The sequence below is a fragment of the Artibeus jamaicensis genome, unplaced genomic scaffold (genome assembly GCF_021234435.1).
Source record: "Artibeus jamaicensis isolate MK-2021 breed Jamaican fruit bat unplaced genomic scaffold, CSHL_Jam_final scaffold_833, whole genome shotgun sequence".
NCBI lineage: Eukaryota > Metazoa > Chordata > Mammalia > Chiroptera > Phyllostomidae > Artibeus > Artibeus jamaicensis.
The window spans coordinates 15,584,692-15,608,762 of record NW_026522056.1 but is presented as its reverse complement, the minus strand read 5'-3'; the positions used below and the strand labels follow the sequence as shown (position 1 = coordinate 15,608,762).

General features: G+C 46.3%; 1 pseudogene; it reads left to right on the top strand.

Moving 5' to 3' along the window:
• Positions 1–22,133: 22,133 nt before the first annotated feature.
• LOC128626643 (uncharacterized) lies at positions 22,134–22,302 on the top strand (annotated as a pseudogene).
• Positions 22,303–24,071: the final 1,769 nt, after the last annotated feature.

Sequence of the window (24,071 nt, the reverse complement as noted above, 5' to 3'; positions counted from 1 at the left end):
ACTGAGTTAAGGGAGCATGGTGGTCTCAGGTCTGAGCTCACTATCATGGACGGGTCTTACGGTGGACATGGCGTGGTGCCGGATCCAGCACTTCAGGGATATTCAATAAAGATCTCTTTCGTGGAATAAAAAGCCACTCTTAAACTTTTATGATGGACTCTTTCATCTTGTTTCAGCTCTGAAACACAGGAATCACTTTCCTCTCTTCCCCACATTTGTTCTGGCAGAACAAGATGTTTCTTGGAATCACTCTTCTGGAGAGAGAGGGGGGTGGTGGCAATGAGAAAAATGAGAAGTAGAAATTTAAAAAAACATGAATGTATTTGCATTAGCATTTGGAGGAAGGAACTGAACTGGGGGTGCTCGGTGTGCGTGTGCGTGCGTGTGTGTTTAAACGCAAGAGCTGGTGGTTTGAGATGAGGAAGTGCATGAGTCATACAGCAGGGAGGCTGCGTAAAGAAAGAGGTGGGAGCAAGCAGAGCTGGGCAGTATGCGGTGTGACCAACTGTCCCAGTTTGTCCGGGGTGGACAGTGGACGTGGGACTCTGAGTGCTAAAATGAGAAAGTTTGAGAAACATCAGGATGATTAGCCACCCTAGCAGTGTGGGTGGCCAAATATTTTTGTCCAAGTTTCCCCCTAAGTGGAGGAGTTTCAGAACTCCTGGAGACTTTGTGGGAGATGGCACCCCAGGATATCCTCTGGGAAGAACCATTTGACTTATATTGGCAGACTAAAACTTCTTCCCTCTCTGGACTGTCCATGTTTCTAAATTGAGCTTCTTGGAAGATTTCTAAACCTTCTAAATTATCGATCTGAAGCTAAAAGTGTGACGCTGGCCTTTATGCCACCCTAGCCTACTGCCCCCATCACAAACATAGCATTCGTGTTAGGGCCTGAACGTGTCACTGAAGGATCCTTACCAGCTTTCTTGCAGTACAGTAAACGGATTCTCTTTTCCTGCCCGCCCTCCCCCAGCTGGGAACACTGTGGTGAGGACCATCCACTGTCTCCAACGTTAAGTATGAAGTGAGACATCTGCATGTTTCAAAGGCCAAAAAAAGCATACACCCAGTGGGATCTTATTAGCCTGCTGAATAAAATGCATAAACATCACAAGAACACCGTAGACAAAATATGACAGAGAAGAGACACATATGTGACAGAAATAGAATTGTCTTTAATATTCATGTTGGATCCTAAAGTCCTGGAGTGAATGGAGCTTCATCCTGGATATTGCTGAACAGTAGTCAGTGAATTCAACAACATTCAACGATTCAAAGGCAGTAGGGTAGGTGCATGGGAAGAGGGGACGAGTGTGCTCAAAACTTCTGTCGGGGATACAGAACCTGCAGACAGCAGTTGAGAAGTCGTGGTGGGAAAAACAAACACAGAAACACTGAGGGGAGAAAAAGGTGGGAACGCCCCGCCTTCGGAGCCGACTGCCACTCTCTCTCACGCACCTTCACCTTCACCTTCGGTATGAATGACTTACTGCTTTGTTCAAATTCTTGCTCCTAACTGGTGGATCTCAAGCTTGACTGCATATTGAAGTCACCTGGGGAGCCTCTAAAAAGCTGGTGCCTGGGTCCGGTCCCAGAGATTTTGATTTAATTGCTCTGGTTTTAGCTTTGGCCTTGGGCTGCTTCCGTGCAGCCAAGATTGATAGCCACTGTGCCCTCGATCAGGAAATGAGGAGGAATGGCCCAGGTCCATGGTCCTCAAGCTCCGTGTGCCTGAGCATCGCCTGGACATCTTGGTCAACTGTTTCCTGCAGCCCATCCTCAGAGGTTCTGATTCAGGAGAGCAGGAAGTGGCCGGAAGAAACGCAGGAGTTCTGCATTTCTAACCAGCTCCTAGGTGATGCTGATGTGGGTGGTCCAAGGACCACTTTTTGAGGACCACTGTTCCAGGTGGATCCTATGTTACTATGTCCTGAGCCAATTAAGCCATTCAGCATTCTCTCTGTGTACCCCCCAGAGCTGAGGGATCTCTGTGGACCCTCATGTACATGTGCTTGGGGGACATGTCCCTCATGATTCATCCCATTCCCTTGAAACAACTGAAGGAAGGCAGCCTCTCTCTTTCCAGCCTGGAAGCGTAAAGGTTTTATTCTTTGCTGTTCTTCTTGGTTTGGGGCAAGCCATCTAATTACCACACCGGGTGTCAGGTAATCCCAAGGAGCTTAGTGTCCTGGGCATGCGTGAGCCGTCTGCACGGAGGGAGTCCTGCAGACCTACTGGCACCCCAGCTAGCCGGTCCGCCTTTCCTCCGTGCACAGCCTCCACTCCGACCTGGAGCCTCCCTCTGTGCTCTGGACCTGCCCTCCTGCGACAAGCAGGACTCACAGTGCATTTGGAACCCCGCCGTGGAAAGACACATTATGCTCAAGAACCGTAGTAGCCCAAGCAATGGTGACAAATCATAGGTACCAGGTATGGGGCACTCTGCCAGAGACTGTGCTGGCACTTCACAGATGTCATTTAACATAGCCCGCACCTGGCTCCAAAGTCCGCCCTCTGCCGTTCTGGCCACAGGGTAGAATAGTGTGGAGAAAAGAGCACTGCTCCCCTGGCTGGTAAATGGCCAGGCTTTGATCCCAGATGCCTCTGAGTGGACAGGTAGCCTCGCCCAGGTTGCTGGCCCCACCCCGCCCCTCAGTGCTTAAGCCCTCAGACCCTCATCTGTGAAGTAAGGGGGCTTGGCCGGCTGCTAAGCCCCCCTCTCACACTGACTTTCCGCCAGCTGAGCTGAGAGAACGCAGCCGAGTTCCCTGTCCTGGGACTCAGCCCTGCCTGGCGACCGCGCCGTGTGCTCGGCAGACCCGTTTCCAGGGAGAGCACTTCCCGAAGGTCCCGGCCGCGTTGCTGTGGCGCCACTCGGCCAAGGTGGCTGGAGGTCACGTCAACCTCTCTGAGAGCCTCTGTTTGGCAGTTTTTATCCCCATTGTAAAGTGACCCTCCTCTGGTGAAACTTCGTGTTCAATTGTCTGGGACAGTACTCGATGAAAAGCTGATCACCGGACACCTGATGGAGAGGTGGCCTGAAATCGGATACGCTCCAGCACACGCCTCTCCGCTCCCCGTCTGTCAGCCCTGGAGCGACAGCCCAGGGGACGCCCTCCCTGGAAGAGCCAGCAGGGCGGGTGGACTGACGGAGGGTGCTCTCACAGATTTTTATTATGATAGTTACTAGTATTATGGCTGTTGCTACTAATAACACATAGCACGCTGTGCTACTTTCCCGCAAGAAAACATCTGACTTCAAATTAGGGACCTTACATTGGAATGGACTCTTCTTTTCCCAATGGGCACCATTCCTCCTCTGTAATGTGGGAGGGAGGGGCGAGGTGGGCCCCAGATCTTCAAGGCCCTTTTGGCTTTATGCTTCTGTCCTTCTCCGTGAGATTTTTCTAGCAGACTGGCGAGAAAGGAGACTCAAATAGGGTAACAGAACCCAGGGAGGGTGGGGGCCAGGAAAGCTGCTTCCTAAACAATCAAATACTGTAAAGGTTTGTTGTCATTATTGTTGACTCTTTATTTATATATTTATTTTAAAAACTGGGGTGAGATACTCAGAACAGAACATTTACCATGGTAACCAACCATTGTTAAATGTAGTCAGTGGCACTGAGTGCATTCACATTGTTGTGGTATTATCACCGCCAGCCATCTCCGGAACGCTCTTCACCTATGAAGACACGGTGAGAGGCTTAGCAGAGCACTGAAAAGTAACATTTCAAAAAACAATGGTATTTTGAATTATTAATTTCCTTTGTAGGGATTTAAGGCATTTTGCAAACATTATCTTGTTTATTCTCACAATGACCTTGTAAGGAGCAGAGAGAACAGCGAAGTGGGGGGATCAGACAGAAAGAAGAAAAAAGAGGGGGGACATAGCCCCTCGCTGAGTTTCACGACACCCAATCATTTACTCAGTGAATCACTGGAGGGTCTCACAATTTTTAGGCCACTGATGGTCTTAGAACTTGACTTTCAGTCCATTTTCAGTTTCTAAGACTGACTGTAGCATCAGCCAGACGGGGGCGGGAATATGTTTTTGAAGTTACAGCACAGTGTGGACTCTCCACGCCTTGTGACAGGGCTCCCTCCTGGCCACATTGCCGAGATGGGCCTGTGGGGCTGGGAGTGGGGGCGGGGAAGGCTGGCTGCTGTGGCAGAGGCCAGGAGGGTACATTACTCCGTTCTGTCATCTCTGGGAAACTGCTAATAATGGGCTGGGGCTGAAAGGCTGACGGGTCCAGGTCTAGAGAGGAGCACTGTCAAGTGCAGACGGCTTCATGACCTGGGAACTGAAGCTCCCGGGCTCCCGTGTGTGCTTGTGCGCATGTGCGTGTGCACCTGTGTGTGTGTGTGTGTGTGTGTGTGAGAGAGAGAGAGAGAGAGAGAGAGAGAGAGAATAAACTACGCAGAATTCAGATACACTGTAAAAGAAAAAAGTGTGCTGTTTTTCTTCGTTGTGGATGAGGGGGTCAGAAGAAGAAGTTAGTAAAGTTCATAAGCTTTTTATTTATTTTGTGCAATTGAGTGAGCCTTTAAAAATATATCCCTTGTTGGAGAACAAAATTGTGTTTGTATGAAGTTATGATTTGATTAGAGTCATCTGGTTGGCCACTGGAAAATGTCCAATGAATTTCCAGGAATGAGAAGATGTCAGTGTTCCTGGTGCAAAGTTCAAATCTCTAGCGTTTAGGAACAATCCTGTATAAGCAGTGATTAAAAGCCAGACGTGAACCTAAAAAACGACCTGGTTAACACCAAGTTAAGTAGGATACTGTCACTTAGCCTGGAACATACCCATCAAAGTATGTCGGGAGAAGATTGCCGCTTCTTGATGAACAGAGTGTGCAATTACTAGGTCCACTGGTTTCCACTCAACCAGATACATCCTTCCCTGGTTCCTCAGCAAAAACAAATGGAAGCACATGATAAATATTAGCTCTGTTGTTGTTACCTCTGCAGTTGACCATACTCTGGTGGACCGACAGGGAAGCCAAGAGTGGCTGGCTTTCGATATCCTTTCTTCACTCACTCCATTTGTTAAGAACCTGCTTTGTACCGGGCACTGTGCTGTGGGGCAGGGAGTCAGCTTTGACACTCGAATGAGTTTACAGACTAGCAGAGGGAGGCGGGAGTACAAATGTATCAGTGCAACCAAGTGTCATCGGGAAGAAGTGCGTGCGGAAGGTGGTCAAAAGGTACAAACTCCCAGTTATCAAATAAAAGGGCGGTGTGTACGCCATGTGTAGTGCGGGGACTACAGTTAATAACACCGCACTGCACACCTGGAAGTTGCTAAGAGAGTCAGGCTGAAAAGTTATCGTCACAAGAAAAAAATGGAAACTCTGTGTGGTCATAGATTTAACCAGAATGATCATGGTGATTCTTTTGCAATATCTGCACATGTTGAATCATGTTATACACCTGAAGTTAATATAATGTTAAGTGTTATTCCTACCTCAATTTTTAAGAAAAGTTGGTGTGTAGGAAGTACAATGAAGGGATCAATGAGCTTGTTGGATGGTGTGTGAGGAACCAGGGAGGGCTTTTGCGAGAGATGACATCTAAGGGGTGTGTGGGGGGGGTGGGTTAATAAATCATAACTTTCCATGCAGGAGGAGTTTGGGAGGATAGGTTAGAAGCACAGAAGGCACCGGGGAGCAATTAAAATGAAGGTCAGGCTCCCTACACGATCTTTACAAAATAATTACCAAACAGAATGGCGTCCCTGGCAATTGGTCCTGCCTGAAAGGAGTTGGCTACAGATCCTTAGAAGATAGCAGGAAGGTGAAACTGAATAATGGAAAGAAGGCTAATGACAAGAAAAAAAATAAGTGAGAAAAGTTGAATGGGATAGGAGTAAAGAAAGGTAGAAAGCTTAAGAAATCCCATATTATATCCCAAAGGAAGGAAGAACTGACGTGGCCCCCATCAGACAGAAACCTCCCGACCCTCACTAGGATAACACGGTGGCATTTGGCGGCCCAGTCCATAAAGACTAGCAGCCAACTGCTTATCAGGTGCAGCCTGGTTCCGGTGGCTGGTGGGGCTGCACCCCGGGGCACGGGCTCCTAGAGGGCTCCAAGGGGCAGCAACAAGGCCCATCCTCTGCCCTGTGCCTGTCACCTGCCCACCTCCTTCCCCCAAACTCGTCATGACCCAGAGTAGAAAGGAGGCCAAGAATCCCAGATGGCAGAAAGCCCACTGGAATCTGGCTGCCACTGGGAGACCAGTTGTCTGTTTTCACCGCCCCCCTCTCAGATAGATCACAGCAGTTTGTCCTTGGACGTAAAACCACAGAAGCGCAGAAGTCCAGCGTCAGCAAGAGTGTAAGTACCACCTAATTAAATGGCGTTCTAACTGTTTTGATCATCTACCCTCAGCAGGAAAAACATTTTAAGCATGTTGCCTCCATTTATGCATATTTATTTATTTTTAAATGACATATCCTTTTACACTAGTATGTTTATTTTACAACACACAAAAATTGTATTTAAAAATTAAAAAAATAAAGTTATAATATTTTATCCTGTACACTAATGGATTATCTCTGTTCCTTCTGGGGTATGTGTAATCTATTTTGGAGACGACTCATCAAATTCAATCAGGTGTGTTCATCTCCTCTGTAATTCTCTTCCAAAAAAAAAATCTAACCTGTCCTTAAATACTCAGAGGGACACCATTGCGTCTTAGGAAACTTTTAGGGGTTCCCTGGTGGCCACGTCCCAGATGGCCAAGAAAGGTGCTTCTGTGCAGAACCACGTGGACCTGGAGACCGGGCAGGAACTGGATGCCTGTCTGGGCTGCGGAGGGCAGGAGCCTGGCTTCGCGCTGGGCGCTCCCGCGTCTCAGCACAGCCTGAGTGAGAGCCATGAAGACTGTGGGAAGGGCCTTTCAGAGTAAATATTATCGTTGCCTCTGGTATGCAGAAAAGCCAGAGGTGCAGCGTTTGCCGCTTCCAGGTGGCAGACGAACAAAAATGAAAGCAGGGTAGAAGGAACTGGAGGGGTGTCTGGGAAAAAAGAGATCAATAAAACCACACCGCTGTGCAATATTTACTATAAACAGCCCAGGCTGGTTTGGGGTAGGGGGACTGTCAACACCGAATGGCTCTTCTCAGTGGCTGTGGGAGCAGGTGTTGCGGGGAACAGACGAAGATGCAGCCGCGGTGGGATCCACGATCAGGCCCGACCACGGGCGAGTCTCTGAACACGGCTGTGGCCAGCAGCCAGGGCCCTTGCCATTTCGAAAACACACGTTTGGAGATCCCGGGTTGCCAGTGTGTAAATACTTTCCGACCATAGACTGCTTCCTCAATTCGTCAGCAGTTTTCCAAAACACACAAATGCTAGTGGTGGAATTGGTTTGGGGCCAAGAATCCTTAACTGACAAAGAATGCAGAAAGGCCTGAGTAAGATAAAAAACAACGTGCAGGCTATCTTTGCTCTAAGCCATCTGAGGGTGCTCAGAGAACTGGCTGGAAACGCTTCTCTGTGCAGCAGTTTGCAAAAACGGTTTGAGAGAGGCTCCCTGTCAACAGCTAAGCCGGTGGGGATGGAGGCAGTTTTTGGCAATTTGGGATGAACTTTCTTCATCTTCCCTTCCTGTGCTCCACTGGCTTTTGAATGACTAACCTGGGTCCTGAGGCCAAATTTAAAATGACTGTGACTTTCATTTGACCTCTTACTGTTAGATAACAAAAGAACGATATTCCCTCTAGGGTGAGGGCCCCCTGTAGGAAGCTGTACTGGGCTTGGGGGAAAGGCAGAGTCTTCAAAGTCCAGGGAAAGAGGGCACAAGTCAAAGGGAAAACAATCTGGGTGCTAGCTGAGGGGATAGATTTTGGGTAGCTGTTGTTTTGTGCCTGCCCAGAAAACTTTTCTAAAATGCCTAATTCCAGAAGCAGGTCTGGCTGCCCTGGCTATGGGGTGTGTGGTCCAGGCCTGGACAATCACTATATCCCATTTTTCCTGACGACCGTGATTGTCAGGAAGGTTAGGACTATGACCCAAAGGGACCTTTCTGAGTTCCACTGTATAAACAAACATGAAGTAAGCTTCCATGGTTGCTAAATGGGAGAGTATGTATTTGAGGCTCTTTGACACTGTGATATTTCCTGCCCTATGGAGATTAGGATGAACTCAAAAGACAGGCAGAGGTGAGTGATGGGGACCGTGGAGTCAACCACACGGAGTCCGTCAGTGCGCCTTTCATCTCCACCATCGAAATAGGACCACATCCTCATGGTATGATGAGGCCTCACCCCCTCCGCCATGATGACCTGAAGTCCAAACAGCATAGTGTCTCCCCTGGAAAACTCCAGTAGCCTTTCCCCTTCCCTGTCCCTCCTTTGCCTCTCTACAGTTGATCTCCCATATAGCAAAGAGGTCATTTCATTGTTTGCTCGCACATTTTCAAAACATTTATTACAGCCTGTCAGTCCTCTGCTCAAACCCTCCAGAGGATTTCCATTTCCCTGAGAGCAAAAGCCGAAGTCTTATGAAGGTTTAGCCTGCAGCCTGACGCCCTGATCCTTGGAGCCCGTCTTTGCTTCTCGGAGAATTCTCAGTCCTCGGACACAGTGCACACTACCAGGGTCGGGGTGAGTGGGTTTACAGTTGTTCATACAGAAAAATATGTAACACAAGAATACATAGGACTATGAGCATAAACTCTGTGTTTTGTGCACTCACAACTGTAAACCTATTTCTGCCCACCATGTACATATTTATCTCTTCGAGTTTTGTTGTGTTCATTGCTGTACCCAGTGGACCCTGGGGCACAGCAAATACCACAAATCTTGCTGTTGGCCTCTCGGCTGCTGGTCCTCTCAGCAGTCCCCTCCATTCTGTCGGCTGTCCCCAAGGCCTCTCCAGCCACCCGCGCCTGCAAATTCCTTATGCATAAGCTAGTTTGAGTTGTGTTGGAGTGATGCAAAGTTGGGGCACACCTGTAAATCTCTAAAGATGAAATGTATCCATTTTCCCTAGGTTTCTGATGTTGGTTCAACCCAAGTGCTCTGAAGATGCCAGTAGTTGAACCCCCCCAGTCTTAGAGCTTTTTAGTATTTGTCATAATATTTTTTATGCTTAAATTGGGTGTTCTTAAGATTTCTGTTAGTTCTTAAGCCTGAGTCTTAGGGTCAATATTCTCCTATGGGAATTTATGTCTGAAATCAAACTTAATTCCCTAAGCAAATGGAGTTCGACTTAGAAAACTTCTATATACAGAAGTTTTCAGTCAATTTTCAGATGGGTAACTCTTTTGTAAAATGAGAAACGGTGTGGTGTTAAGATTCCATCTCTTTATCATCTGGATGGTGTAGGGCTCCAGTTGGACGATGAAAAGGAAACATCCAAGAATCATCTATTTTTTTTAGCAATAGGTATGTTCTCCATCACTTCCTCTAGGTCATAGACCACTGGTTTTCCACCTTTGCTGTTTATTAGAATCTCCTGCACTAGCTCTAACCTTCCCAAGTGGAAGATGAAGGCAAGGATTTCACTGCCCATCACTGCTCACTCCTCAGGATATGCGTCAGCTTTTGATGCTATCACAGCAGATTATCTTAATTGGATTACGTAAATATTGTTTATGGGTGAGCTATGCAGTCTTCTCCCTACCTGGTTCCTTCCTTAAACAACTCCATTCTTGTTTCTGGTCGTAATGTCTGTTGTTATCTCTATGAGAATAATAATGATCTTCCTCCATTCTTTCGTTTTGACAAGGGTGGGGAGTAATTCTCACATTCTTGCAGAGTTTCTGTTTGCTCCAAGTCATTTTTTCCTGTCTGTTCTGGAATCTCTGTTCTTATCTGAGACTTGCCTCAGGGGTCTGTGGATGCTTGCTTGACTGTTTGCTCCTAGGCATTGGAAGGGAACTAAAAATCATACTAGGAACCAGCCTGGAGAGGACTTCAGTGAGAGTGTTGTACCATCACCCTTACAAAGGGTCAGATCTCTTACCACCTTCATTAGATGACAGGCCATCATGTATCTTCACGCTCTGGAGTATGTGTGTGACACCTTCGCAATGCTTGTTTCATTGGTTTTTTAGGCCTTGTTAGGTCATGCATGGGGTCTTCGGACACCAGGAACACAGATGAAGAACGACATGCACGCAGAACGGTCTTAGGCCAGGACCACGTCACAGGCCTTCTGACTTCCGACCCAGGCCATTTCCATTTTTCATATGTGTCCTGGCTTAGACTGAGGGGACCACCTGCCACTAGGAAGAATGATGCCCCCAGGTCCACCAGAGATGACGGGAGACCATGATTCTGTTTACCACCTTGGTTCAAAGTTCAGGTTCGCTGCCTGAGTCTACAAAGATGACAAACTGAAGAGGGAATCCTGATATAATAAAATAAAAGCCTCTTTTATTACATTCTGGCCTCTCTTTATCTGATCTGTTCAGGCTGCTTAACGTAAGGAGCATGTCAAGGCAAAAATGACCACATCTATAGTAGCCATGCAGGATGCTAAAAGGCACAGGAACCCTCAGGCACCGGAAGAATGAGCGGAACAGGGAATTTTGTTCCCAGGCTAGAGAGAAAGGCTGTAATAGGTCCACGGGATGGCCTTTGGAAGCCAAAGAGACTGAAGCTCTTTAAGTAGTGAGGTCAGAGGTTCGGCTAATTGTAGAAATGGGGGCAGTCCCAGGAATCCTTGTCATTCATGGCTTAGGGACACATATTTTAAAAGTAATCTATGCAGTTGCTTTTTCAAAATAGAAAGACCCGGCCAGCTGTAGCTAGTACACATTCCTGTACTGACCTCCCCGTGTGAGGAACACTGGCGAAGTCCGTGGCTCTCTGGCCAAGAAAATAAAAAGAGAACGAATGATATAAAGAAATCCCAACAAGACAATGAGTGGGCTAGGTCTAATAAGGTGCAGTCGGAAAACTGCTTTATTTTGTCTAGTTTGGTGCAGGCGAACCTGCTGTCCTTCTGAGGGGAGTTCACCCCCCGGTGCTGGGGGGAGACGCAGGCAGGTCTGAGGACTTTGTCACTGGTGGTAGGAGAAAGTCCTCCAGGTTCTGAAAGTCCCGAAACAAGTCTCATTTCAGAAGCTTTTCCACAATTCAAATGGCATCCAGGGCAGGCCTCAAAACCGTAAACCTCATCCAGAGGTGAAGCCCGTCTTCTTTGGTTTTGCGTCTGCCTCGGACTCAAGGTCTGACCCTGGGATTATTTTCCCTCCTTTTTCTGCCTCATGACACAGCCTCTGGCTTCTCTGGGACTGAAGTCTCAGCCAGGGAAGTGTCAGAGGGGACCAGACGCTTTTTTTGAGGAACACACACAGCAGGTCAAACATGGGGGCGACGAGGACCGCTTCTCTCTCTTTGGGGTACTTTCTGATCACGGGACTTGAGGTGAGAGCTAGGCCATTCCTCTTGCCACCCCTGATGGCAATTCCTCCCTTGATCCCCACATTGGCTCTCTGCTTGGCTGCTGGGGTCTTCCGTGGCCCGCAGGCAGCGTGGCAGCCTCGGGGCACTCACACTCACCGTGGTCCCACTGCTGACTCCCTCCGCTCCTCCAGGTCAGGCTGGTGCTGCTCACATGCGAGGGGAATCGGTCATGTCACAAAGTCTTCACCCTGCGCAGCTCTGTTCCCACAGCGCCTTGTGTGACCTGGAGGAGGACAAGTCCTTTTGTCCTCTCCGAGGGGGTGGGAGGAAAGGAGCAGTGTCCTGAGGGTCCTCCTGGTCTCCTCAGCACCTAACTCTGTGTCTTTAAGAGGATGATGGTATTTGACTCTTTCTTTCTTTTTTTTTTTCTTTTTTGACCCTCTTGGATGCTTTATTTTGAGTCCTGCTGTGGACTTCTTGTTTATTTGCTGTTGCCTCGGACAGAGTTTCAGCAGGGCCTTCCTGCAAGGGCTTCATCACTTCCTGGCCTCTATAATTCTGTCTTTGATTGTCTCCATAGATGGGCCTTCCTGATGGTCCCATTCTCCAGTGGCATCCTGGACCCAGTTATGCTTGCGAATACCTGCCTATTCATGTCTGTTTCTTTCCTGGAGAGGCTTAATCTTAATTCTTCCCCCAGGGAGCGCCCAGAGGCTATTTGGAACAGTGTGCCCAGCGCCCCAAGGAGGAGGACTCCATAGCTGTAGATAAGAGATGTGATTGATACTTTGACACTCAGCTGACTCCCAGTCCCTGCCTCTTTGCTGGAAATTTAAGATTTGTACTCGAGCTAGAGCTTATGGAAACCAAGCCCCAGAGTGTACAGGTGAGAACCTGAGACCTGCTGAGTCCCGGGCTGGGAGGCAAAGTGTCCAGCCAGTCACTCCATGCTGGCATACTCTGACACCCTCTTTCCCCCCTCTCCCCCTTGCTCATTTCCCGGTCCTTGAGAAGGAAGGGAAGGGGGGAGGCCAGAGCTTTATTTGATCACTCAACAAACAGTTGTTAGGCAGCTCCCACATGCCTGTTCTCTTTCTAGGTGCTGGAGTTATGAAAACCAATCAGACTGTCTCCTACTAACAGAATTCAATCTGGTGAGACATACACTCTGCTCAAATCCCCTTTTCAAGAGAGACTTACGTGAAGTCCACATAACAGAGAAGAGCAGGACTGTGGTTGCAGCCAATGCCCAGGAAGGTGGTCTGGGGAGAGGGGCAGAGACTGGGTAACTGGGTGCCCCTCGAACTCTGTACCTGTCACCCTGACTGTATCCAGGGTGTCCAGATATCCTAAGACTCAATGGTATCTCAGCTTGAAAAACACTTCATGAGAGCCAAGCTCAATGCAAGAGCCACAGGCCTTGACTCTGGGGACATTCTGCTTGGTTTCTAATCCTGACTTTGCTGGTTTCAAGGTGTAGGCTCTTATTCAAATGACTTCAACCCTCTATGTCTCGATATCTTCACCAACAAAATCAGGATAATACTGAATTCTAATGGTTCCTAGCTCCTTGGTTGTTGAAAAGATGACATGAGCTAACTCAGTCACAGCAGTGCCTGACACAGAGTTAGCACTCAAGAGCTGTCAGAGAGTACATGTGTCCATGAATTTGCCTTTCAACTCTCCACTGTCCTCCACAGCCGACCTCATTCTTCAATCAGGGTAGAAGGTGTCAGCAGAACGTACTTGAAAGTTTAGGGAAATTCTACTTGACTTCAAAGTACTTTGATGAGTGATCATTTAAGTCCTGCCTTCTAATGGACATTACTAAAACTTCAACACCCTGCACATCAATTGGAGCAAAACTCAGTCAAGAGGAACAGAAGGGAAACCAAGTGAGGCCTCATCTCCCTCTGCCAGAGAACCGACTTCTCTTTGCAAGTCAACGACCAAAGAGAACAGAGGGAAGTCATTTTCATCCGGGGTTCTGGTATCAGAAGGAGGTTTTCCTGCTTGCTGAACCCTTAGCCAAGATCCAGCAAACGCAAGATCCAGCGTGATAGTAGTGGCCGAGGTGTTATCAGGTGAATGACAAGGGCTGGAGCGGCCTAAAACAACCCAGAGAGGCGCTGTACCTTTGGAATGGGTCAGGAGCTGGGGAAGAGGGTGGGAAGGAATGGGAAAGCTGGCCCATATGCTGGGAATGAAAAGCTCCAGGATCTTCTCACTATTGCTTATCTTGTGATACTGAGCTGTTCTGTTGCTCTGGGCGCTGGAGTCCCGCATCCTGGACAGCAGCAAACAGATGGGGGCTGGAGGGCTTGAAGATGACCTTTGGAGGGAGCTTCAGCTGGTGGCAGATGCAGCTGAGGCCGCTAGCCATCCGTGCTCTGGTGCCTGAGATAAGCACCTGGCCAGTCTGCCTTCGCTCACCCCACCAGTTATATCTGCAAAGCCCTAGGGCTCCAGATCAAGTTGCTAAACAAGGCTGACATCAGACTCAAGGAAGGCTACTGCTTCCTTTCTGTTCACATTTTAACCAGCATTGCCACCGCTGTCCCTGAGCTACTGAGACCGATGCTGTGAGGACAGTCTCAGGGAGATGAGCTGGGTTCTTGCATGGGTGCCCTAGCCGGATGTGGGAGCCCAGCCAGTGGGAGGAGGGAGGGAGAGGAGGGCCCTCAAATCCTCCACTCTGCTGGAAAAAGACCCAGTGCTTCCTGGGAGAGGGTCCATTTTTCTATCTAAACAAACAAACAAACAAACAAGCCAAACACAAAACAAAACAGAAAACCATAGAATAGCTGTTGGGGATGAACCAAAAAAAGGACAGTTTATGTATTGGATATTGACAATATCCCAAGCATTAGATCTAGAGATTTATATACGTGGTCTGTTTTTTTTCTTCTCAGCGATGGTGCTTCGAGGTTGAGATTATCATCTTCACTTTACAGTTGACAAAACCTAGGCTCTCTGAATTCAATTCCTTGTCCAAGATCAAGTACCTAGATTCAAACCGAAGTCTGTCCTGCAAAGGAAGGTTTTTTCTATCATCCAAGTGGTTCCCCGTGCTGCTGTCGGACCGGTGTTGGGGAGCTGCTTAAGGCTATGCAGGAACAGGTCTGGTCCCATGTCTGGAAACTGTGAACCCTGAGGCAAGGCTGGGGAATCCGCCTCAGCAGATATTTCTGAAGCCCTGCTGGTGATTCGGGTGCTCAGCAGGGCCAGGGACCAGACCACTGCACCACACTGCCCCTCCCAGAAGCACTTCTTAGCTGAAAGCAGCACTTGTGCTAGTTAAGGGCCTTGCACCTGAGGGAGTCCCATGTGCCACATCTGCCTTGACCTATGATTCCCTTGGAAGGACCTTGGGGCCACCTAGTCTACCTGCTTCCCACTGGGTTCCTTGTGCAGCCACTGCAAAGGTGGGGTCTGGCCTCTCTATCAACTAGGTTGGGATTTCTTCATTTAGCAAACACTTCTGTGTCAGTAACTGTATCTAACAAGCTTTAAGTGCTTCAACATGCAATCGATTCCCATTATTTGCGGTAGTCACAGTCTGTAAAGACTCAGCGAACACCGAATGAGTGAATACTCCATGACTGCTCCCAGGAAAGACTCAGCATTAGGTTCCTGTGAGCCTCTGGTCATGCTTTCCTCAGCCGATCAGCGCACAACTTGTTTATGTGTGTTTCTGTTTGAAGACACCTTGCTTAGTAGATATGGTTCACTCGTTAACATTGAACTTGCAGCCAACAGGACTCCAACGAGGTCTTGCACAAAGCTGATCTAATGCCTACTTTCTCTGTGAGGCCTATCTCAGCCTTTCGCTCCAGGAACACTGGACAGCCCTTGTCAGACAGCGCTTTCCTTGGGGGCCATTATAAACAAGGGGATCACTAACAAAAGGCACAAAAATGTGAAAACAGGTCACTCACTGGACCTCGGAAAGGGCACGTGTTTACAGTCTGAGGTCTGGAACAAGAAGACAGAGGATGGCCTTGTCCCACCTGTGCTGGGAGCCGTGCATGGGGACACAAATTCTTCACCACTGTGCATGTCTTCGAATGACTGTGAAAAGGCCACGAGTCTTGATTTGGGGGTTACAGGTAAATTTTAGCTTGTAGAACAATTTGCGTATTGTGAAGATGGACTTTATTAACTCGCCTCATCCTGGCAGCATCAGCAGGAGGTAGGCTGCCCCTCCCCGCCTCCAGTCGTGATAACCTTTAGAGAAGTTATTAGCAAATTCCAAATGTGTCACTCCTGTTTTAACAGATGGAAAAACTGAGTCACAGAGAAGGTTAAGTAAGATAGCCAGTAAGTGACAAAGTCTGGATTCGGCTCAACCGTTAGTTGCAGAAACTGGCTGCCTGTCGCTGAGGGCAACTTTATCTCTGTGGACTGCAGAGCTGACCAGGCTCAGAGCCTGCCCATTAAAGGGGATAGAAGCAAAAAGGGGATAAAGATGAAAAACCTTGCACAGTCGTAGGCACTACTGGATGGATGTTCAGCAGGCTTGTGGCCTCGGTCTCTCCTTGCATTTCTCATAGCGCGTTCCAGACTCCCAGCCTCAGAACCGGTTGGGCCAATGCAATTCTCAGAGAATCTAATTTAGCTGGTGCCAGAGAAGGACATTTTTAGAAAGTTTCTCAAGTCTGATGTTTTAAAGATTGGAAAAGCACTGTCTAAAATTCAGTACTATCCTGAATAAAAATTACACATCAAAAATATTTGTTTGTGAACTCTGCAGCATTTGGAGCAACTCAAGACTGTTTTTTAAAGGGCACAGTGGCTTTTGTTTTCTTGTTTTTGTAATAGGATTGTGGGGGAAAATGGGTCCAATAAAGATGATAGATAATTCAATTAAAAATGTCAAAGACTATTTTAAAAAATGGGTTGCTTCAAGACTTCCATATTACCAAAAGTGAAAGACAGTGTGGTTTACCCAGGGATCGCCTTTCCTTCTGAAGTGTGGACTCTTACCTGGCACAGACTCGGAAAACTCTTTGGCCTGGGAAGCAGGCTGTTATCCCTGCCTATCTATCATCAACTTCCCCAAGATCTGGCCTTCAAAAGAAAAAAAAGAAAAGAAAAGAAACTACAGGTTTACTTAAAAACAATGGAGAAACTAGATTAGCACATTAACATTTCTTTTAGAAATCTAAGCACTTAATGATGAACTGAATGATTGTGCTACCAAAGTGTTCCTTTGTCGAAATCCATTTATATTATGGTAACTTATTATTAAATTATAGTTCAATAAAATACACAATGAAAAAATTAATGGCTGCTTTTGCAAAATGCTTTTCCTTAAGTTCTCTTCTTTCTGCCTTATCATAGAAGACAGGATCTGTGTGTGCATCAACACTTCTTCAGATTTTGTTCTCACTTGTTTAGTCCTGTACAGAAGTCAAGGGAATAGCAGCTAGAGGGGCTGTAGAAACATTCACCAGCTTAACATTTCCTCCGGTAAGCAAGGATGGGTATGGACTTGCTGTGCCTTCTGCTGTGCTCCTCTTAAAAAATGGAATGCAGTGTAATTGTTTCAAGGGAACAGTATGTACCACATCAAAGGACCTAACTGCCACAACCATCCGAGGTTCCAAGCCTCTCAATGGCCCCAGCCTCCATGTAGGGCAACCTTGCTTCTGTGAGATTTTCTGTCCAGGTAGCAACCTACTAACCTCTTCTCTCCCTGTTAAGCCAGCTCATCCATCCAGCTTGGAAGATGAATGGATGAATGTACACCTAGTAATCATCTGTGATCATAAATAGAACCAGAAGGGCTCTGAGCGATGGTCCCTGATGGAGCTCTTTTTCATGTCCCTCTCTCCTTAGCAATGAAAGCTTTGGAGATTAAAAAAATAGAACAGGTTGCTTTTCATTTATGTACAAAAGGAAGACCACTGATTGTGGCTTCTTCACAGGACAAAAGATGGACGCTGACTTGCCTTCATTTCCTTGACCTGCTTCCCGGGAAAGGAAGCATGTCCAGCGGTTGGGTTACCGACTAGTGTTCAGAGAGATGAAGACAGCACTGTGGATTTTGCGAAAGGGGAACATAGTCCCAAACCAATGCGCTTCTCTTGGTTGTGATGCTTTTCTGGGACTAAGAAAAGCATTCTCTTGTTCTCTGGCATTTTGGGCTATATTATGTAAGAAGGCTGGCTATATGGCAATCGTAAGCCTTATTACCATTTCAAGTCTGTGTTACCCTATATCTCAGTCAGTTCTTTCTCCCAGTTAGAGGAGGGTAAGAGACTCGGCCCTCTGATAGCAATGACCAAAGCCAGCCTGTCGGAATCTAACACCAAGTGCTATGAATAGCCTTAAGATTTCTAATCCTTTCATTGCCAAGATCTGGGAAGTGGTATGAGATTTTGCTTCTGAAACTACTCACACACTAGCTTTCATGAGGACAGTGACTTTTTAATTCAGGTGTTCAGCACCAGTACAATAAGTTCTAGATTCTCAGAGAAGTTGCCTGATGTGATAGCTTTGAGGGAATTTAAAAGGACTGAAATGAAAGTAGATAATTACTAATTATGCCAGAAAATCCCCAAATACCCAAAAGGTTCCCAGTTGCCTTTGGATGCCAAGGCAGAAATTTGATTTAAACTATTCCCTTAGCACATTAGTAGAATGTGTGTGTGTGTGTGTGTGTGAATGTTTTTTGTTTGTTTACTTATTTGTTTTCGTGTTACTGTGCTTTGAGATGGCTGAGCCCTGAACCAGCCTATTAAAAAGTAAGCAGGAAGGAAAACAGAGACTTTCTGCTGAAGTTTGGGGCCACCCCTCCATTTCGGGGACCATGGCAAAGAGATCAAACAGCCCCTGGATTAGCCACTGTGAGAAAGCAAACCTGCCGGGAGCGCAGGCCAGGGCCCGTCTCCCCACAGCTTGGCAGCCCCGATGCAGAATTCTCTCCATGTAAACCACTCCCTTTTCAGAAATGCAAATGCTGGGCAAGCCCTCAGCCTCAAGAAAAATTACCAGCATTCATGTTAAGAAAGAAGGGATGAATGCTCAAATTACCAATTCAAAAATGGAACCTATTCAATGACTACACACAGCACTGAGCTGTGTGGAATGGAATACCTGAGAAAATACTTAAGCCACACCCTTGGACACTGCATGATTAAATGTCACAAAGCATAACCCAAAGGTTTCTATCTTTGTAGTTCAAGATTCCAAAATAGTACTAAAATTTAATTAGGAGGTTCTGAACCTTTAGCTATACCAACCTTTGTCCATCGGCTGAATAAATAACATCTTAATTATATATGCAGTACTCTTGGTTGGGCTCCTTCCCAAATCTGGGGCCTTGGCTCAACCCACTGGGCTGACTCTGCTCTGCTCCATTGTCCCAATCTCCAGCAGGCCAGGGGGACATGTTTTCACAGTGTCATGGTGAAGGCAGAGAAGCTAGAGACAGAAACGAAGAATCCAAAGCATTTTGAGGCCCAGGCTAGTGATTGTCACATTGTCCCTTCCACTGCATTGTATTGATCAAAGTAAGTCACTAGACTAGGTCAAATTTAAGGGGAAAGATGGTTGCATCTGTTTGTGAGTAGCTGCAGTCACATTGCAAAGAGTGTGCACAGAGGTAGCTATTGGAGCTATTATTGCAATCAATCTGCTGTGGTTATTAAAACCAAGTAGATTGATTCAAGACGTGATCATTCAAGATTTATAGATGCTCCAGGCCCAGTGAGAGTAGTGTGCTTTCTTGTCGTGTTTCATAAACAGCAGTTTGTTGGGCTGTGTGGCACCAGTGAAAACTGGACACTGTAAAACCTCTAACCAGAAGATCTACTCTACAGTGAAACCCCTTCAGGGGTTTAGACAGAAAGGAATGTCATGTGAGCTTTCAGGGGCCTTGTTTGGGCTCAACCACAAGAGGCCTTTGTTACTCAACAGTGTTGGCCATGGGAAGAAAGGGGAGCGGGGGCCAGCAGTTGTGCCAGGCACATGCACCCTCTTTGCCACTTCCGCCCGAGGGCGTCTCTAACTGTTTGAAGTACTGTCCACTGCCTGCCCCTAAGGAAAGAGTGGCTATTTCACGGGAGGGAAAATTCCATGGCGACAAGAGCACAAGGTCTAATCTAGTTCTAAGATTAGAGCAGTACTAACAGAACAAAGATTTGTGTGTGTATCTTCTGGTCATCATCTGAAGCATTCACACACAGTGATCATATTGTTCAAAGCAAATCTCATTACCCACAGTGCCAGCCATAGGTTGCTTTTTTGGAACCATTTTTTATTTCAGATTTGCTGAGTTGCTCAGACTGTTAAAAAGCCAAGTGCATGTCAGAGCTCTAAATCAAGTCATCTGTCTAGAATGTTTCCTTTGAGGAAAGTTCCCGTTTTCATTCTTTCTCTCACTCCACCCCATGCTTTAAAAAAAGAGACTTAATAGGGTAAATTACTTTCTTCTAACGGCAATCTGGAAAGAAGAAGCGATCTTTTGAGATACATGTCTCTCCGTGAATGCCAGGAAAAAAAACCCCAAGGTACATAGTTGTTATCAGCTCCTGCCATCCACATTTTTTAATTTAAAGAAGTATTCAGCTGTCTGAAATTACGTTGCAGATTCTAGGGTTGAGACTCTTATGGGTAAAATTGCTTGGTGATATTAAACATCATTTTAAGAACTGCTGTGCAGCTTGGGATGGGAAGAATGTAGACTGAAGAGTAAGAACATGTGGGTTGGGAGAGAAAAGAGGGTGTGTGTGGGTGTGGGTGCGTGTGTGCAGGTGGCGGGTATGTTAGAAGGGGAAGGACCTGTCCACAGAGCAACAATTCAGAGACTCCCAATTCACACAGGTCACAGAGCCCTGCTGCTTCCTTCTGTAGAGTTCACAATAGGAGTCTATAAGGGGACATGCCTTTAAACATTCTCAACCACAAGCCTAACTTCCAGAAAAATGCTGACCTCTTACACTCAGACCATCATCCAAATTTTTCTTCTAGCCACTGCTTTAAAAAGGTCTTATTATCCTCCGATCTAGAAGTTTTCAACCTCTGCACTATTCACATTTTGGACCGGAAACTCTGTGCTGAGGGGCTGTACTGTGCATTGCAGGTGCTCATCGGTGACCCTGGCCTCTCACGCGAGTAGCCCTCCCTTTCCCAGTGACAGGCAAATTGTCTCTCCACATTACCGTGTAACCTCTAGGAGACAAAAATCACCATTGGTGGGGTTGTAAACTAGTGCAAACACTGTGGAAAACAGTATGGAGATCTTCAAAAAATTAGAGATACAGCTGCCATAGGATCCAGCAATTCCACTTCTGGGTATTTATCTGAAGAGAACAAAAACATTACATTGAAAAGAAATATGCCCCCTATGTTCATTACAGCATTGTTAATAGCAGGCAAGATATGAAAGAAACCTAGGTGTCTGTCAGTTGATGAGTAGATGGTGAGATATATACAAGGCCTGTCCTGAATAAGTCCAGCCATTGTTAATATAATAAGAAGAGCTTGTGTGATATCTATGTAACTGGCAGCCACGGAGGTGTGGTCTTGAATGCATATGCATGAACAATGACGACTTCGCTGTACTAGTCCGTGGGGTTGGTAGATGCCGTTGAGTGAGCATGTGTACTGTGTGGTCATTGCATTCAAAATGACTGCACAAACGGAGCAATGAATCTGCACAATATTTTGCATCAAGCTTGAACATTCCTCCGTGGAAACTAGTCGGATGACTCAGAAGGCTTTGGGGGACAATGTAATGAGGACAGAGCAAATAAAAGTGTGGCACAAATGCTTCAAAGATGGTCGAGAATCTGTTGAAAGTGATCCACGTTCTGAAAGGCCTGCAACAAACAGAACACCTGAGAGTGTTGAACATGTATGGGCTGCAATCCACAAAGATTGGCAACTGATGGTGTGAAAACTGGAAACTGATCTGGGGATTCCAAAAACTGCTGCGTCTGAGATTTTGATGCAGGATCTTGGCGTGGAACATGTCACGTCAAAATTCGTTCTGCAGTTTCTGCTACCAGAGCAGAAGGAACGTCGTGCTGCAGTTGGGAGAACTGTGTGAGGTCTTGAGGTCTCCACTTTGCAGGGGACTAAGGCATCATTGTCTTATGTTCAATGTTTCTTGTATCTGGTATCTTCAATAAATGACTATTTCTCTTATTACATGGCTGGATACTTTATGGACAGACCTCTATATATGTATACGTATGTGTATACACAATAGATTATTATTCATCCAAAAAAAGAGGGTAATCTTGCCATTTGTGACAACATGGATTGACCTAGTGGGTATTATGCTAAATTTAGAAAATCAGACAAAGACAAATGCCATGTGAATGAACAGAATGAATTAATAAATAAAACAAAACAAAAACAAACTCATAGATACAGAGAACTAGCTGATGATGGGGAAGAAAACCAATATTTAAATTTTTTTAATTAAAAGAAATGAAATGCAGTTTTCTGAGGATAGCTTACCAAAGCAAGCAAACAAATAAACAAACACAGGTAAATGGGTTCCCCAAGTAGCTTTCAGCAATAAGGTAAAGTCTTTTCTATACAAGAACATAATATTCTTCCTGCTCGTTAATTCTTAGAATGTTGTCATGCTGACTTGAATTCCAAAACAAATAAATACAATTTAAAAAAATACGAAAGTTACTTCCAATAGTAAATGAGTGACAGCTGACCTTGTCTAAAATACGTCAAAAATTACAAGCACAGATAATTTATTTTCTTCAGTATGTTTTGTAAATATACACAAAGCATCGCTTCTCGGCCTTTTGGCTAAGATCAAGTGTAAATATACACAAAGCAAATAAAATGGCTTCCCACTATATATCTATGTGCAGACCGAATATAATTACATAAAATACATATTTAGTTGTGATACGCATACCTACCTATAATATATTTTATAGGTAGGTATATATAAATGAATATAAATGAATAATGTGAATATATTTTACAACTTACCAGGGTGATCTGAGTTTGAGTGCTACTCATTCATTTGCTCCAGTCAATGTGTTTTGAAATGAAACATTTAGGAATAATAGGAAGACAATGCCATGAGGAACTGTCTTTTTATGTAAGAAAAGACATCTTTTTGGAGCATACAATAAATATTCTTTGTAAAAATACACATTTTTCCATCTCATCTTGCATTTTTCTGACATCTCAAACAAGCCCAGAAAAAGCAAGTACTAGACTCCTGGGAAACCCCTGTCACTTTGTAGGAAATCTCAGAAGACAAGGCTTTGGTAAAGCATAAATATGACAGCTAATTTCAGCAGCTTCTGTCTGCCACTATGCCTTTCATTAACAGGAGGAGCTGAACTGGGAATCCAGTCAGAACGCATGTGGGTGAGTTGGTCAGTCTGGCTCCTTCAGGGCGTGCAAATCCTGGGCCTCCCGTTGGCCTCAGATACGAAGTGTCAGAACCACAGAGACAGATCATCAGACCTGCGGTGTGGAATGGCCTATGCACTTTGAAATCGTACGGCAAGCTCTTCGGTGTATGTTTCAATCTGATCAAACGCTTGGGCGTTTAATGAAATGCATGGCCAGAGCGGCTCTTTTAGCCAGGGGTACCTTTCAGCCTCTGCAGGAAAGCTAGCTGTCCCCGACCCTTGCACCTCCACTCCCCAGCACCACCCAACGAACTGGGGAAAAAGTGATAAATTCATCTCCCGAAGTACACCATGTTTTAAAATGTTTCTTTTGGAGAATGGATTATAATACAATGGCAGGAAAGCTCCCTTTGGTATTGGGCGGGTGTGTCCTTATGTGCACTAAATCCTGGGGGCTTCCGTGGCCCAGGTGGTGAGTCAATCACAGGACGAGCGGGCCTCCCAGTCCACAGTGTGAAGTTGAAACTGAAACAACCGCAGTCACGCACAGAAAGCTGTAGCGCTGACTCCGGAGCCCTGCAGACAGCAGGAGGGGCGGGGCGGGGGGGTGAGGCGCGACCTTACGCGCACAGAGTAGGGAACGTCTCCCGCAAGGATGATGACGCCGTATCAGGAAATACCCGCAAATCCTGTTTTGGAGTTAATTTATTACATGAAAAATCAAGCTAACACATAAACGTTCGTATTACAAGGATGCATTTTATGCCTTTCAAAGGTTTTTGTGTTTCCCTAGGATGTTTAAAACACAACTTACTAAGCAGGGCAGGAATTTTTCTTCCTTTGCTTTTCTTTGTCATGTATTTTTTAATGAAATAAATATAGATTACTTGTTTAAAGGAAAAAGAATAGAAGTGATTTGGAAATGCAGTATAATTCACAAACGTGGCGTTTGCACACACATTTCCGAAGTACATTTCATTCGCGGTCTCCGAGCTGGGGCCACCTCTACTGGTCGGACCAGCTGTGACTAGCCGGGCCTGACTCCGCAGCCACTGAAAAATATACATGTTTTATTTATTTTTTAGAGAGTGATTGAAGGAGAAAGGGAGGGGGAGAAAGGTCGATGTGAGAGAATCACGCGTTGCTGGTTGTCTCTCGTATGTGCCCGGACCTGGATGCAAACGAACCAGCGACCCTTCGGTTTTCGAACTGAGCCACGTGGGTCAGGGCTCCGCGGCCTTTTTGAGAGATGAGAAGCCAGGTCCAGGGAAGGTTAGTGATGTGCCCGCAGGCACAGTCATAACCAGACAGGTGGACTCGGAACTCACGACTCCTTAACCCAGAGGGGCACCCTT